This window comes from Schistocerca serialis, chromosome 8 (genome assembly GCF_023864345.2).
Source record: "Schistocerca serialis cubense isolate TAMUIC-IGC-003099 chromosome 8, iqSchSeri2.2, whole genome shotgun sequence".
In the NCBI taxonomy this organism is placed as follows: Eukaryota; Metazoa; Arthropoda; class Insecta; order Orthoptera; family Acrididae; genus Schistocerca; species Schistocerca serialis.
In genome coordinates, this window is record NC_064645.1 from 147,045,070 (window position 1) to 147,061,311 (window position 16,242).

At 42.6% G+C, this 16,242-nt stretch overlaps 1 protein-coding gene across 1 annotated transcript in view; it reads right to left on the reverse strand.

Moving 5' to 3' along the window:
• Positions 1–13,342, reverse strand: part of LOC126416881 (facilitated trehalose transporter Tret1-2 homolog) — a 148,639-nt gene extending 135,297 nt beyond the window's left edge. The window contains exon 1 of the mRNA XM_050084765.1: positions 13,265–13,342. The gene's annotated coding sequence lies outside the window, so the exon portion shown is untranslated. The remainder of the gene's footprint in view (positions 1–13,264) is intronic.
• Positions 13,343–16,242: the final 2,900 nt, after the last annotated feature.

A 16,242-nucleotide genomic window follows, 5' to 3' on the forward strand; every position in this document is an offset into this window, starting at 1 on the left:
TATCCAAACTGTTACGCCTGATATGCTACAGAGAGTCTGGAACGAGTTTGAGTATCAAGTTGATATTGCTCGAGTGTCTGGAGGGGGCCATATTGAACATCTCTGAACTTGTTTTTGAGTGAAAAAAAAAACTTTTTAAATACTCTTTCTAATGATGTATAACAGAAGGTTACATTATGTTTCTTTCATTAAATACACATTTTTAAAGTTGTGGTATTCTTTTTGAATCACCCTGTATAAACCATTTTCTATGGATGGGGCTTATTTGGATAATCTTACTTAGTTACGGGCATATACTTAGGTCAAGACTCGTAAAGGCCTTTTTCAATGCTCTTGGCGTTCTTGCAGTTACATCTATATCATCTGCATATGCCAGCTATTGAACTGGAATCGTACAGGATAATTCCTCTTCATTTGATGCCCGCATTTATTATAACCTTTTCCAAGACTATATTAAACGGCAGTTAGTATAATGCATCCCCGCCGGCCGAAGTGGCCGAGCGGTTCTAGGCGCTTCAGTCTGGAACTGCGCGGCCGCTACGGTCGCAGGTTCGAATCCTTCCTCGGGCATGGATGTGTGTGATGTCCTTAGGTTAGTTAGGTGTAAGTAGTTCTAAGTTCTAGGGGACTGATGACCTCAGATGTTAAGTCCCATAGTGCTCAGAGCCATTTGAACCATTTTATAATGCATCCCCCTGTCGTATGCTATGTTTTATGGTCACAGAACTTGATAATTCTATTTAAATTTGTCTCATGGTATTTTCCATAGTAGCTTCCACTAAGACAAATTTATCGCCAATATCTAATTCTTCCACTGCCATATACAGTTCCCCTCTGTCAATACTGTCTTAGGCTGATCTGAAGTCTATAAGGAGGTGAGACTGTATATACATCCCGAATTCTTTGCGTTTTTTTACTATTTGCCGTATCGTGAAGGTCTGGTCGATAGTAGATCCCGCAAGAACAGACCCACATTGTTAGTGACCAACTGCACTTCCTACATAGAGTGTAAGACTATTAAAAATGATATTAGAAAATATTTTTATACTGTAGGTAACATGAAGATTTCACTGTAATTAGAGTACGATAAATGGTTATGGAGACGTATAACACCGTATAGATCAACTGACACCACGCTGTTGAAGGTCTTATTTTCCTCTTTACCTACGATGATGCATGTATTATGCTCAGATGTGTCATAAGTTTGGACTGACCCTTTGCTTTGTCTTTGTCCTTTTTGTAAACTGTTTAGTAACAGTCTTTTTCGGTACCCATAACAAACGTTTCTTATGCATCCCTTGTCTTAGTGCCATCTTGTAAGGTTTTTAGTATGTTTTAGGGTGTTCAAGGAAAGTGGCGTAAACTCTGTTTTCATTCGTTGTCACATTTCACATGTGTACTTGATATTTTTCAAACAGAGGTTTTTGATGGTCGATATGTTACGTCACAGTGGTTTCGAGTACAAATACTATGATCTTTATCGTAGATAAAGAGGAGACTTAAATGTCTTGAGGAAGATTTAACTATAAGAACTCTGATCATTAGTTGTCAGTAGTCTTGTCACTACAGTGAGCATTCTAAGCTAAGCTAGTGAGGAAGTTGGGTGTCGGCTGTGCGACTGAGCGGTTGGAAATAGCTTGCAGAGAACAGGGATAAAGATGCAGAGAAGAATGAATTTTAAATTATGACTTGGTAAAGAGTAATTTCGGAAGCGAAGTAGTTCAGGTGCAGTTGTTGCTGCATTACTTGCTTGCGCGTAATGGAGATGTGTTTGTAAGACGGGCAGTTGTAGTGAAATTCTTTCTGACTGGTTTGTATTAGCTTGTTCAATGTTCAGACGAGATTTAGTAAAGTTACGAGTTCCCATGGCATTCCCTCATAGCTTATAGATTTTGCTGCTCCTTTACCATTTTGGTAACTAATTTTTTGGCAGAGATGTATTTCTTATGGAAGATAACTTTTTTAACGATGACTGTAATATCAGACAATGAGTTTGTTTTTGCAGTGAAGTTGTTTTAAGGTCAATTACTTTTTTAATTTAACAAGTTCAAATTAGAGAATTGTATCCTCAAGAAAATATTTTATTGTCTCATTACGTGTGTGGCCGCTCTGCTCGGAGCGGAACACAGCTGCACAACGTAAAAGCAAAGCATGATGTGTTTAGAACAGTTACACGCCCTTGCACTGCACAATATTTCCTTTCCTATTTAGCTTGCAAGCTGCTGCGACGAATATTTTGTGCTCATCACTTCTAGCAGTACCAAGTTTCCGTTGCCACAGGTAACCCACATGAAAATTTGTTATGGACAGTTATATTACAGTTAGCTTTGCTTTTCATAATTTATTATCAGAGTCAGTTTAGGTGAAGTTTATTTCAGATTTCATTTCATAAGCGGATAGTTATTCTCAGAGTGCAGTGTTGCATTTGCATGCATATTATTCTGGATCTGGAATTTTGTTCATTCAGATTTTGTACGTAAATTGTCTGAGCGTTTTTGTAGAAACATTTTGGTTATTAGTCTTTCAAAATTCGATTGGTAATTTTATAAAGCATTTTCATTCTGTTAAGTTGTGTGTTAGAGCTGCAAGTCCTGCACTGTGACGTCATGCGTTGTAGCACTGCTCGCTGTACCGCCCAATACAGTTTGCTAATCACTTTAGCAAAGTTAATGAAAAATACAGTTATACAATTTTAGTTTTGGCTCCTCATTTACTAAATAGCGTTTCCACAATTACACCACTTGCATGGTTCAGCATTACAACCCAGACATACACGAGTATCGAATATAGCAATTCAGATTAATCCATTTTCAGTTCACAAAAATAAACAAGTAGCGAAATTACTTTACCCACCATGTGTGCAGGTACGTCTTAAATTTGGACTGTCCCTTTACTCCTACCTTTGGATCTTTGTTTGAACTATGTAGTAGCGGAAAGTGTTTTCCAGTATCTATAACACCTGTTTCTTCTATATCTATTGTCTTCGTGCCATGTTCCTCCGTGTGCAAGCCCCCTTTACCTGACCTCTTGCCAGCAGAGATCACAGCAGCTTGTAGCAATATCTTCTGGTGCCGACGATACAACCTGAATTACCAACATCGGCCCACTTAACACGCTATCAATGTGACGGGTAGGTATTCACTACTCGTGCTGTGCATGCGCACGGGACATTTTTCGCTGACTGTGACCATTGCCGCTCTGACTGCGGACTGCTCGTGTTGTGACTCCAGTATGTTCAAATTTTCGATTTATGTATATCTCATTTTGGCATTAGTTTCTAGCTGTACGTTATAGTATTTTGCTTTATTCGCGGCAGAATAAACTCGATCTGTTGAGCCGCATATCGCATATACCTCCTGGTGTCCATCATATGTAATCAAAGTCCTGAAGCAGTGAACCGTAATATACGAAAAAATGTGACATTTAAAATTTATCTGATAGCTTTTACGCCATTGACTAAATTGAAATGTGTGCTATTAAATAAGTTTCTGTTTCGTGTATGCAACACTGTCTCGTGCTATTTTGTCTAAAACTGACATGGTGAGACCGAGGTTGTGTACAATTAATGTAGGTTAATTCTTATAAAGAAATCTGCAATCTTTGTGATAACTTCACATGTGGCACATTCTTTTTGGTTTGTGTGTGTGTGTGTGTGTGTTTGTGTGTGTGTGTGTGTGTGTGTGTGTGTGTGTGTGTGTGTGTGATGCTTTGTACAATATGGTGATGTACAAATTACATAAGTCCTGGATATAATTTGGAATATTCGAAAAATACAATCCTGCAACTTCGCTACAAAATCGCGCGCAATTTTCGACGGCACCAACACACCAAGAATATTTCGTGGAGAATAAAAATCGAAAATTGATGATTATATAACGTGTATCTTGCAAATCATGTGAACAGCCGTTTGATGATGAACTTGCCAGTTCGCAACCGGTTACGGCGCTGTTTACCTAAATGAATAGCAGTATTAATAGTGGCTGGTTGCTGTCTTCTTCTTTGTAAGAATTAACCTACGTCAACACTGTCTCGTATGGACTGAAGGTGTGGTATGTTTTCTGTATGTGTATTTCGTATAGTAAGTTGTCCGCCTGCTTAGTTGGGTGGTTACATGCTTGCCTCCCATGCACTGCGCCCGGGTTCGATTCCCGGCCGGGTCGGAGATTTTCTCCGTTCGTGCACTGGCTGTTGTGTTGTTCTCCTCATCATTTCATCATCAGCAGCCGCAAGTCGCCCAATGTGGCGCCGAATGAAGTAAGACTTGAGCTTGGAGGCCGAACCCGGATGGGACATCCCCGCCAACAATTTCATATGATCATTTTCATTTTTATATAAGAAGTTAAAAACTTGATTGAGACTAATCATAAACGTGCACGTGTAAGATCGCGTTAAATATTTCTCCAATGTAGGAAATCGATTTTGCCATGTTGCCCATTGTCCCGATGAATGTACTGAAATATACGAATATGCACGTAACCACACTCACGATGAAGGCATATTAAAAACACAATACCTCCGAACCTATAAAATTTAAAGTTGTTTTACTCATTCATCAATTTCTGTGTTTGGTCGGCGTTCGCAGAATGCAGCAACTCCAATCGCCTTGTTATTTGCCTCCATACGGTCCTGTGTTGTGCAAGTTCGCTCCAGTAGAGGGCATATGAGCGAGTGGCTCAGATCTTGAGTTGTTCCGCTTTCGCAAGACACTCTCCATCAGCTGCATGGTCGGTTTGCAAGGAGGGACGACTGACTGATCTAGGAGGATTATTCAAAACAGATCAAAACGAAAATTTCTGTTCCGACACTGACAATGTTGAGTGTTTATGGAAAAAGTTCAAGGCAATCGTAAAATGCGTTTTAGACAGGTACGTGCCGAGTAAAACTGTGAGGGACGGGAAAAACCCACCGTGGTACAACAACAAAGTTAGGAAACTACTGCGAAAGCAAAGAGAGCTCCACTCCAAGTTTAAACGCAGCCAAAACCTCTCAGACAAACAGAAGCTAAACGATGTCAAAGTTAGCGTAAGGAGGGCTATGCGTGAAGCGTTCATTGAATTCGAAAGTAAAATTCTATGTACCGACTTGACAGAAAATCCTAGGAAGTTCTGGTCTTACGTTAAATCAGTAAGTGGCTCGAAACAGCATATCCAGACACTACGGGATGATGATGGCATTGAAACGGAGGATGACACGCGTAAAGCTGAAATACTAAACACCTTTTTCCAAAGCTGTTTCACAGAGGAAGAGCGCACTGCAGTTCCTTCTCTAAATCCTCGCACAAACGAAAAAATGGCTGACATCGAAATAAGTGTCCAAGGAATAGAAAAGCAACTGGAATCACTCAATAGAGGAAAGTCCACTGGACCTGACGGGATACCAATTCGATTCTACACAGAGTACGCGAAAGAACTTGCCCCCCTTCTAACAGCCGTGTACCGCAAGTCTCTAGAGGAACGGAGGGTTCCAAATGATTGGAGAAGAGCACAGATAGTCCCAGTCTTCAAGAAGGGTCGTCGAGCAGATGCGCAAAACTATAGACCTATATCTCTTACGTCGATCTCTTGTAGAATTTTAGAACATGTTTTTTGCTCGCGTATCATGTCATTTCTGGAAACCCAGAATCTACTATGTAGGAATCAACATGGATTCCGGAAACAGCGATCGTGTGAGACCCAACTCGCCTTATTTGTTCATGAGACCCAGAAAATATTAGATACAGGCTCCCAGGTAGATGCTATTTTTCTTGACTTCCGGAAGGCGTTCGATACAGTTCCGCACTGTCGCCTGATAAACAAAGTAAGAGCCTACGGAATATCAGACCAGCTGTGTGGCTGGATTGAAGAGTTTTTAGCAAACAGAACACAGCATGTTGTTATCAATGGAGAGACGTCTACAGACGTTAAAGTAACCTCTGGCGTGCCACAGGGGAGTGTTATGGGACCATTGCTTTTCACAATATATATAAATGACCTATTAGATAGTGTCGGAAGTTCCATGCGGCTTTTCGCGGATGATGCTGTAGTATACAGAGAAGTTGCAGCATTAGAAAATTGTAGCGAAATACAGGAAGATCTGCAGCGGATAGGCACTTGGTGCAGGGAGTGGCAACTGACCCTTAACATAGACAAATGTAATGTATTGCGAATACATAGAAAGAAGGATCCTTTATTGTATGATTATATGATAGCGGGACAAACACTGGTAGCAGTTACTTCTGTAAAATATCTGGGAGTGTGCGTACGGAACGATTTGAAGTGGAATGATCATATAAAACTAATTGTTGGTAAGGCGGGTACCAGGTTGAGATTCATTGGGAGAGTGCTTAGAAAATGTAGTCCATCAACAAAGGAGGTGGCTTACAAAACACTCGTTCGACCTATACTTGAGTATTGCTCATCAGTGTGGGATCCGTACCAGGTCGGGTTGACGGAGGAGATAGAGAAGATCCAAAGAAGAGCGGCGCGTTTCGTCACCAGGTTATTTGGTAACCGTGATAGCGTTACGGAGATGTTTAATAAACTCAAGTGGCAGACTCTGCAAGAGAGGCGCTCTGCATCGCGGTGTAGCTTGCTCGCCAGGTTTCGAGAGGGTGCGTTTCTGGATGAGGTATCGAATATATTGCTTCCCCCTACTTATACCTCCCGAGGAGATCACGAATGTAAAATTAGAGAGATTAGAGCGCGCACGGAGGCTTTCAGACAGTCGTTCTTCCCGCGAACCATACGCGACTGGAACAGGAAAGGGAGGTAATGACAGTGGCACATAAAGTGCCCTCCGCCACACACCGTTGGGTGGCTTGCGGAGTATCAATGTAGATGTAGATGTAGATGTACACTGTAAGAAAGAACTGAAGAAAATAATTTGCTTCACAAAATACCTTTCCAGGCTTTCAATATAATCTCCTTCCTCGATTACGGCATCTTCCCAACATTTTGGCACCTTCTGAATTCCGGACAGGGCACCTTCGTCGTTGCGCTGTCTGACTGCTCGCGTCGCCTCACTAGACGCTTCATCAGTCTTATCCAGATTTCATCAAAGCAAGAATTCTGTTCAGAGACTGTTCTCCTTCTGTTCTATAACGCCAAAGCAATTGTTCTGCGATTCGTCTGGACCTGCTTTCTGTTCTCATATCATACGAAACCCGTATGGCAGCAATTTGTCTCCTCCTTAAATTTTCAATTGAGTCTATAAACTGAATTCGAACCTTTTGGCCCCATATACAGGGTGGTCCATTGATAGTGACCGGGCCAAATATCTCACGAAATAAGCATCAAACGAAAAAACTACAAAGAGCGAAACTCGTCTAGCTTGAAGGGGGAAACCAGATGGCGCTATGGTTGGCCCGCTAGATGGCGCTACCATAGGTCAAACTGATGTCAACTGCATTTTTTTAAAACAGGAACCCCGATTTTTATTACATATTCGTGTAGTACGTAAAGAAATATCAATGTTTTAGTTGGACCACTTTTTTCGCTTTGTGATAGATGGCCCTGTAATAGTCACAAACGTATAAGTACGTGGTATCACGTAACATTCAGCCAGTTCGGACGGTATTAACTTCCTGATACATTACTCGTGTTAAAATGGACCATTTACCAATTGCGGAAAAGGTCGATATGGTGTTGATATATGGCTATTGTGATCGAAATGCCCAACGGGCGTGTGCTACGTATGCTGCTCAGTATCCTGGACGACATCATCCAAGTGTCCTAAACGTTCGCCGGATAGTTACGTTGTTTAAGGAAACAGGAAGTGTTCAGCCACATGTGAAACGTCAACCACGATCTGCAACAAATGATGATGCCCAAGTAGGTGTCTTAGCTGCTGTCGCGGCTAATCCACACATCTGTAGCAGACAAACTGCGCGAGAATAGGGAATCTCAAAAACGTCGGTGTTGAGAATGCTACATCAACATCGATTGCACCCGTACCATATTTCTGTGCTCCAGGAATTGCATGGCGATGACTTTGAACGTCGTGTACAGTTCTGCCACAGGGCACAAGAGAAATTACGGGGCGATGACAGATTTCTTGCACGTGTTCTATTTAGCGACGAAGCGTCATTCACCATCAGCGGTAACGTAAACCAGCATAATATGCAGTTTTGGGCAACGGAAAATCCACGATGGCTGCAACAAGTGGAACATCAGCGACCTTGGCGGGTTAATGTATGGTGTGGCATTATGGACGTATTGCTAAATGCATTGACGTTGACGGACATTGAGCATTTATTGCATTAATGTGGTATTTACAGGTAATCACACTGTAATAACATGCGTTCTCAAAAATGATAAGTTCACAAAGGTACATGTATCACATTGGAACAACGGAAATAAAATATTCAAACGTACCTACGTTCTGTATTTTAATTTAAAAAACGTACCTGTTACAACTGTTCGTCTAAAATTTTACGAGCGATATGTTTGTGACTATTACAGCACCATCTATCACAAAGCGAAAAAAGTTGTCCAACTAAAACATTCATATGTAATAAAAAATGGGGGTTCCTATTTAAAAAAAACACATTTGATATCCGTTTGACCTATGGCAGCGCCATCTAGCGGGCCAACCATAGCGCCATCTGGTTTCCCCTTTCAAGCTAGACAAGTTGCGTTCTTTGTAGTTTTTTTGTTTGACGCTGGTTTCGTGGGATATTTGGCCCGTTCACGATCAATGGACCACCTTAATAATTACCACACAGGTTTTCCGTCGATACTCGCTGAAACTGTCGTTAACAATAACTTCAGAGTCTGTTGCAGTTGATGGCCGTCCACTTTGTTGCTTATCTCCACTGCTTACCCGACCTTCACGGGAACAAGTAGACCACCGTGATACTGCGGTACGATCCACTGCACTATTCCCACACATCTTTCTCAAACCTTTGTAAATTTCCGTTGGGTTGTTTGCACGTACGGGTTTTGATGCAGGAACGTTGGTCACATCATGTGATTCGACCTGACTCGGTTTCAGCTTCCGTTTTCAAAATGAATTACCCACGACACATATTCGACCGTCACGCCTAAAATCTCGCTCACAAATGACGTGCATTTCAACTTGACCATACCGCCGTACCAGTCGCGCTTGCGCGATGTGCAGGACTTTTAAACGACCTCCTTACCAACAGGGCAGGGGAGACCGCATCTGGTGACGCGGTTAGACCCCGTTGTTCCTTCCATTGGTCGAGTCCTGGCGATGAAGCTCTCTTGAGATTTTTATCGATCGACTACAGCTTGGTGATCATGCAGTAGACACAGGGATCACTGATCTACTTCGCTCTTTCCGCATCGGCAGCGAGGACCCTTCTGACAGCGCGCCCAAGCTGTTCCAACAATCTGGTACAGTTTGTCGACTAGAGTTGGTTAAATAAATCCCAACAAGATTCGGGCAGTCCTTGCTGACTGCAGTGTCAGGCTGCTTGGTGTGAGCAGATGATCTTCACCCAAGTGAGGCGCACTCTGCAGCTGATACATACAAAGAAAAAGCGTCGATTTGCAGTAGGGTTTCCGAACATATACTGTATTCGAACATTGTGAAGTACCTCGAAGAAAACGATTTATTGACATATTGTCAGCATGGATTCATAAAATATCGTTCTTATGAAACACAACTAGCTCTTTATACTCATGAAGTAATAAGTGATATCGACAGGGGATGTCAAATTGATTCCATATTTTCAGATTTCCAGAAGGTTTTAGAAACCGTTCTTCACAAGCGTCTTCCAACGAAACTGCGTGCCTACGGAATATCGCCTCATTTGTGCGACTAGATTCGTGATTTCCTGTCAGAAAGGTCACAGTTGGTAGTAACAGACGGAAAGTCATCGATTAAAACAAAAGTAACATCCGACGTTCCCCAAGAATGTGTTATAGGCCCTCTATTGTTCCTGGTCTATATTAACGACATAGGAGACAATCTGTGTAGCCGTCTTAGATGGTTTGCAGACGATGCTGTCTTTTACCGTCTTGTAACGTCATCAGATGATCAAAACGACTAGCAAAATGATTTAGATAAGTTATCTGTATGGTGCGAAAAGTGGCAGTTGACCCTGAATAAAGAAAAGTGTGAAGTTATTCACATGAGTACTAAACGAAATCAGCTAAATTTCGATTACGCGATAAGTCACACAAATCTGAGGGCTTTAAATTCAACTAAATACTTAGGGATTACAATTACAAATAACCTAAATTGGAACGATCACATAGATAATATTGTGGGTAGAGAAAACCAAAGACTGCGATTCATTGGCAGAACATTTAGAAGGTGCAACAGGTCTACTAAAGAGACTGCTTACACCACGCTTGTCCGTCCTATTCTGGAATATTGGTGTGCGGTTTGGTATACGCATCAGGTGGGACTTACGGATGACATCGAAAAAGTACAAAAAAGGGCAGCTCGTTTTGCATTATCGGTAAATATGGGAGACAGTGTCACAGACATGATACGTGAATTGGAGTGGCAATCATTAAAACAAAGACGTTTTTCGTTGCGACGGGATCTTCTCACGAAATTTCAATCACCAGTTGTCTCCTCCGATTGTGTAAACATTCTGTTGGCACCTACCTACATAGGGAGAAATGATCATCACGATAAAATAAGAGAAATCAGAACTCGCACAGAAAAATTTAAGAGCTTGTTTTTCCCGCGCGCCGTTCGAGAGTGGAACGGTAGAGAGACAGCATGAAGGTGGTTCATTGAACCCTCTGGCAGGCACTTTATTGTGAACAGCAGAGTAATCACGTAGATTTAGCAGAAGATCTCAGGTGCTGACTGAGAGTTTGGTTAAAGTGTTGTTCCTTCTACTGACCTTTGGATTGCTGTTATGGCAATGTTTGTTGAAGAACAGTGTACGGCCAGACGTAATATTTAGATACTGAATATCATAAACTTCCTTGTGGCTGAAAAGCTTACGTCCACGAATCATCACGATTTTGAAAAGCATCGCTGGTGTGAAACTCTGCTTGTCCTTTTCTCACATGATATACTGCGAATTATGGCTGAATAGTAACAGGCAGATTCAATAATTTTAAATTTCCCAAAAGTATTTGACGCGGTGCCCCATTGCAGACAGCTAACGAACGTACGAGCATCCGGAATAGGTTCCCAGATAAGTTATTGACTCGAAGACTTCATAAGTTATAGAATCTAGTAAGCTGATCTCGACAGCAAGCGTTCATCAGAGCCTCACGTAAGCGTGACAGCTCAGTTAATGTTTCCTGTACACATAAATGATCTGGCGGGCAGGATGTACAGCAATCTGCGGATGTTTGCTGATGACCCTATGGTGTACGGGAAAGTGTTGAAGTTGAATGACTGTACGAGGACAGAAGATGACTTAGACAAAATTTCTAGTTGGTGTGATGAGTGACAACTAGCTCTAATGTAGAAAAATGTAAGTTAATGTGGATGAGAAGGGAAAACAAATCCGTGGTGTTTGGATATAGCATTATTAGTGTCATGTCTGACATAGCCACGTAGTTTAAATATAAAGTTGTAAAACGGAACGAGTACGTGAAGTTTGTGGTAGGGAAGGCGAGTAGTCGCTTTCTTGGGAGAATTTAGGGAAAAGTGTGGTTCATCTGCAAAGGAGACCGCATATAGGACGCTACTCGCATTCTTGAATGTTTCTCGAGTGTCTGGGGTCCGCACCAGGTCGGATTATAGAAAGACATCGAAGCGTTTCTGAGACGGATTGCAACGAAGAGAGCAACGGCATTTGCAAAGAGTTATCAGTGCTAACAGACAAACCAACACTGCGTTAAATAACCATAGAAATCACTATAAGACGTACGAAGAGCGTATCTTTGAACAACGTGCAAGTTTTACGGAGGTGCTTCAGGAACGCAAATGGGCATCCCTGGAACAAAGGCGATGTTCTTTTCGAAGAGCGCTATTGAAAAAAATTTAGAGAGCAGTTGTTAGAAGCTGACTGCAGAGTGAGTCTACTGACCCCAACATACATTTCGTATGTACGAAGATAATATACGGGACAATAGGTCTCATATGGAGGCATATAGTCGTTTTTCACTTTCTCTATTTTTGAATGGAATCCGCAAAGGAAATATCTAGTAATGGTACAGGGTACCCTCCGCCATGCACCGTACTGTGTATTGCGGAGGATCTATGTGGATATAGATACACAGATGTACAGGTGCTGGACAGTATTTTACTAACATTTGTTTTTCGAATCGGTTTTCGGCTTACTGAGACGTTATTCTGATAATGTCCTTTAGAGACAGTACAGTAGGGTGTAGGAAACCAAACATTAGGAACAAAGATGCTGTCACCACACACACAGAATCTTAGGTCATTACATTTGATGAGAAATATCAAATAGAGCGCTGGTCACTCGTGGTATAAACAAAACATTACATTACAGTGTTGAATTTCAATTTAGAAAATGAATAATATAACGCAGTACATAACGAAAAGGCACAAAATTAAAATATATTACCTGTGTAAATGTAATGCGAAAGGTAGTAAGAAAGAAGAAGCAAAGTACCTATAATGACAATTCTGTAGTGGAGATGAATATGATCGTTGAGGATGTCGTCTGGACGTATGTGGCTGATAGACTGGATCATGTAAAGCTTAAGAGGGGATATGGGTTCAGCTGTAACTCGTCATTTACAAACAGGTCGGTATTTTGAGCTATATGCTTATTTACCTCAAGTGCTTCTTATAGGTTAATTTTTTGCCTTTTAAAGTCGGTGGAAATGATTTTATAAATAGCAATATTATTTAATAATTATGTTTCCTCCTTGATGCTGAATAAAATGTGAGCTGTGGTGGTCCATACATAAAATGGAAGTATACGGTTGCAAGATTTGAGAGTTACGGCTAATGTGTTGGATGATTATTTGTATGATGTTTTACCTATCGAAGTAATCGGTAGCCATTTGCGTAAAAGAAATTTTATTTCCTTAACTGGTCTGAGGCAGTAAATGCCCTTCTTCAGAAGGTAATAACTATGGCATTATTTGCAAGTGTCAGCCCATAAGATCTTTGCAAATGGCTCTGCGCGCTATGGGACTTATAAGATCCTTGCAGTTTATTGCTGTGGTCATATGGTTCATAGTGCCCGTACGAAAATAGAATAGTATAAGGAAGTGAAGCAACAAGTGCAGACATCACGCCAATATGACATATTTGATCGCTAAGTTAATGGTCACTCCGTGACTACAAGACTATTAGCTCGAAAGTGCAAGGCTGCTTTTAATGTTGATTTCGTCACTGTTCCATTGTAATGAAGTGTTGATATACTCACAGTAACGCTAAATCGGGCGTTGTTTATAGTTCCTTCGCAAGCAGGTGTCGAGCCGGTCCGCACACCACGTCGGGCAAGTGTACAGTGTGAAAATGCTTTCGCAGCGCTGCTAACCTTACGCTATCTGCAAACCAGTAGACTATCTGTGCACGCAAACACGCCCCAAGTTAACCTTCGTCGTAACTGCTGATACTTCTTTTTATTTCCACCTACACGAAGCCGACCGACTGCCGGGTCATCCTCTTACAATAGCGTCATTCGGATGCCGTATGGAGGGGCTTGTTGTTAGCACGCCGCACTCCCGGGTATCGCCAGATTTCCACAGTAGTTGTAATTTTATTCACGCGTGTATCAGTTTTACGAAAATACTCGACACGTCGTGGTATTACAGTTTACATCTACATCTGCAAAGATACTCCGAAAGCCACCATATAGTGTGTGGTGGAGAGTATCTTCTACCACTACTAGTCTTTCCCTTTCCTGTTGGATTCGAAAATGGAGCGAGGGGCTTTGTGCTTCGGCAGAAGCCCTAATTTCTCCTGATTTAGTAAGTTTAAGCACTTGATTTTGGATTATATAGTCCTCAAAACGTGTTGTCAACGTGTACCACGAATTTTCGACACCTGCTGAATAACATACTGACTGCTAGTTTCTTTTACCTTATATTCACGTTCTTTATGCGAAATGTACTTTGGTGGCAGTAGAATCGTTCTGCAGTTAGTTACAAATGCCAGTTCTCTAAATTTTCTCTACTGTATTTCGCGGAAGGAATGTCGTCTTCTCTTCAGTTACTGCCGTTTGAGTCACAGAGCATTTCCGTAATACTTCCAAGGTTATCGAACCTACCGGTAACAAATCCGGCAGTACGTCTCTGATTTGTGCAATGTCTTCCTTTAATCCGACCTGGCACGGATTCCAAACACTCGAGAGTACTCAAGAATCGGTTACACTGGTGTGCTGTAAAAAATGGTTCAAATGGCTCTGACCACTATGGGACTTAACTTCTGAGGTCATCAGTCCCCTGGAACTTAGAACTACTTAAACCTAACTAACCTAAGGACATCACACACATCCATGCCCGAAGCAGGATTCGAACCTGCAACCGTAGCGGTCGCGCGATTTTAGACTGTAGCGCCTAGAACCGCTTGGTCACTCAGGCCGGCGGTGTTCTGTACGCGGCCTTCTTTATAAGTGAGGCACATTCTCCTAAAATTCTCCCAGTGAACCGAAGTTGATTATTCGCCTTTCCTGCAACAGACGTTGTGTGTTCGTTCCATTTCGTATTGCTTTGAAACATGACGCCTAGATATTTAATCAGCATTTGTCAAGTACACTCATGCTCATAAATTAAGGATAATTGCAGAATGTGCGGCCACACAACGTGGCACTACACAAAACTGGCACTAATAGTATAGGCACATAGGGAACACACACGACGCTGATCTGTAACTCCACGTTATTGGTGATAAGTTGAGAAAACCGTCCCGAAAAATAAGTGTTACAAAACGCCACTGTTTCCTGCGAATGTACCTCGTCATCAATACGGGATACGATCACCATGCACACGAACACAGGCCGCACAACGGGTGGGCATACTCTGGATCAGGTGGTCAAGCAGCCGCTGGGGTATAGCCTCCCATTCTTGCACCAGTGCCTGTCAGAGCTCCTGAAGTATCGTAGGGGTTTGTAGACGTGCAGTGATACGTCGACCGAGAGCATCCCAGACGTGGCAGGCCACTCCATTCGCCTGATATCTTCTGTTTCAAGGTACTCCTCCACGATGGCAGCTCGGTGGGGCCGTGCGTTATCATCCATCAGGAGGAAGGTGGGACCCACTGCACCCCTGAAAAGGCGGACATACTGGTGCAAAATGACGTCCCGATACACCTGACCTGTTACAGTTCCTCTGTCAAAGACATGCAGGGGTGTACGTGCACCAATCATAATCCCACCCCACACCATCAAACCACGACCTCAATGCAGGTCCCTTTCAAGGACATTAAGGGGTTGGTATCTGGTTCCTGGTTCACGCCAGATGAAAACCCGGCGAGAATCACTGTTCAGACTATACCTGGACTCGTCCGTGAACATAACCTGGGACCATTATTCCAATGATCATGTATTGTGTTCTTGACACCAGGCTTTCCGGACTCTCTCCTGTAACCAGGGTTCAGGGGAATGCAACTTTCAGGTCTCCGGGCGAATAAACCATGTCTGTTCAGTCGTCTGTAGGCTGTGTGTCTGGAGACAACTGTTCCAGTGGCTTCGGTAAGGTTCCGAGCAAGGCTACCTGCAGTACTCCGTGGCTGTCTGCGGGCACTGATGGTGAGATATCGGGCTTCTTGTGGTGTTGTACGCTGTGGACGTCCTGTACTGTAGCGCCTGGACACGTTTATTGTCAGGAGGAATCGTCACCATAATCGTGAGATCACACTTTGTGGCACACGGGGGGCCCGTGCTACGACCTCCTGTGTTTGACCAGCCTCCACTCGCCCTAGTATTCTACCCCTCATAACGTCATCAATATGTGTTTTTTAGCCATTTTCAACACACAGTAACAATTAGCACGTCTGAAAACGTCTTCACACTTACTCGCTGCACCGTACTCTGACATGTACCAACACACCTCTGCGTATGTGGACTGCTGCCAGCGCCACCGTGCCACAACCGCAGGTCAAATGCACTGCATGGTCATACCCCGAGGTGATTTAAACCCGCAAACCGCCCACTAGAGTGATGTTTCACCATATATCAGCATTATCCTTAGAGAGCTTGAGTGTAGTATATCACTAATACTATATTAGAAGATAATACACTCCTGGAAATGGAAAAAAGAACACATTGACACCGGTGTGTCAGACCCACCATACTTGCTCCGGACACTGCGAGAGGGCTGTACAAGCAATGATCACACGCATGGCACAGCGGACACACCAGGAACCGCGGTGTTGGCCGTCGAATGACGCTAGCTGCGCAGC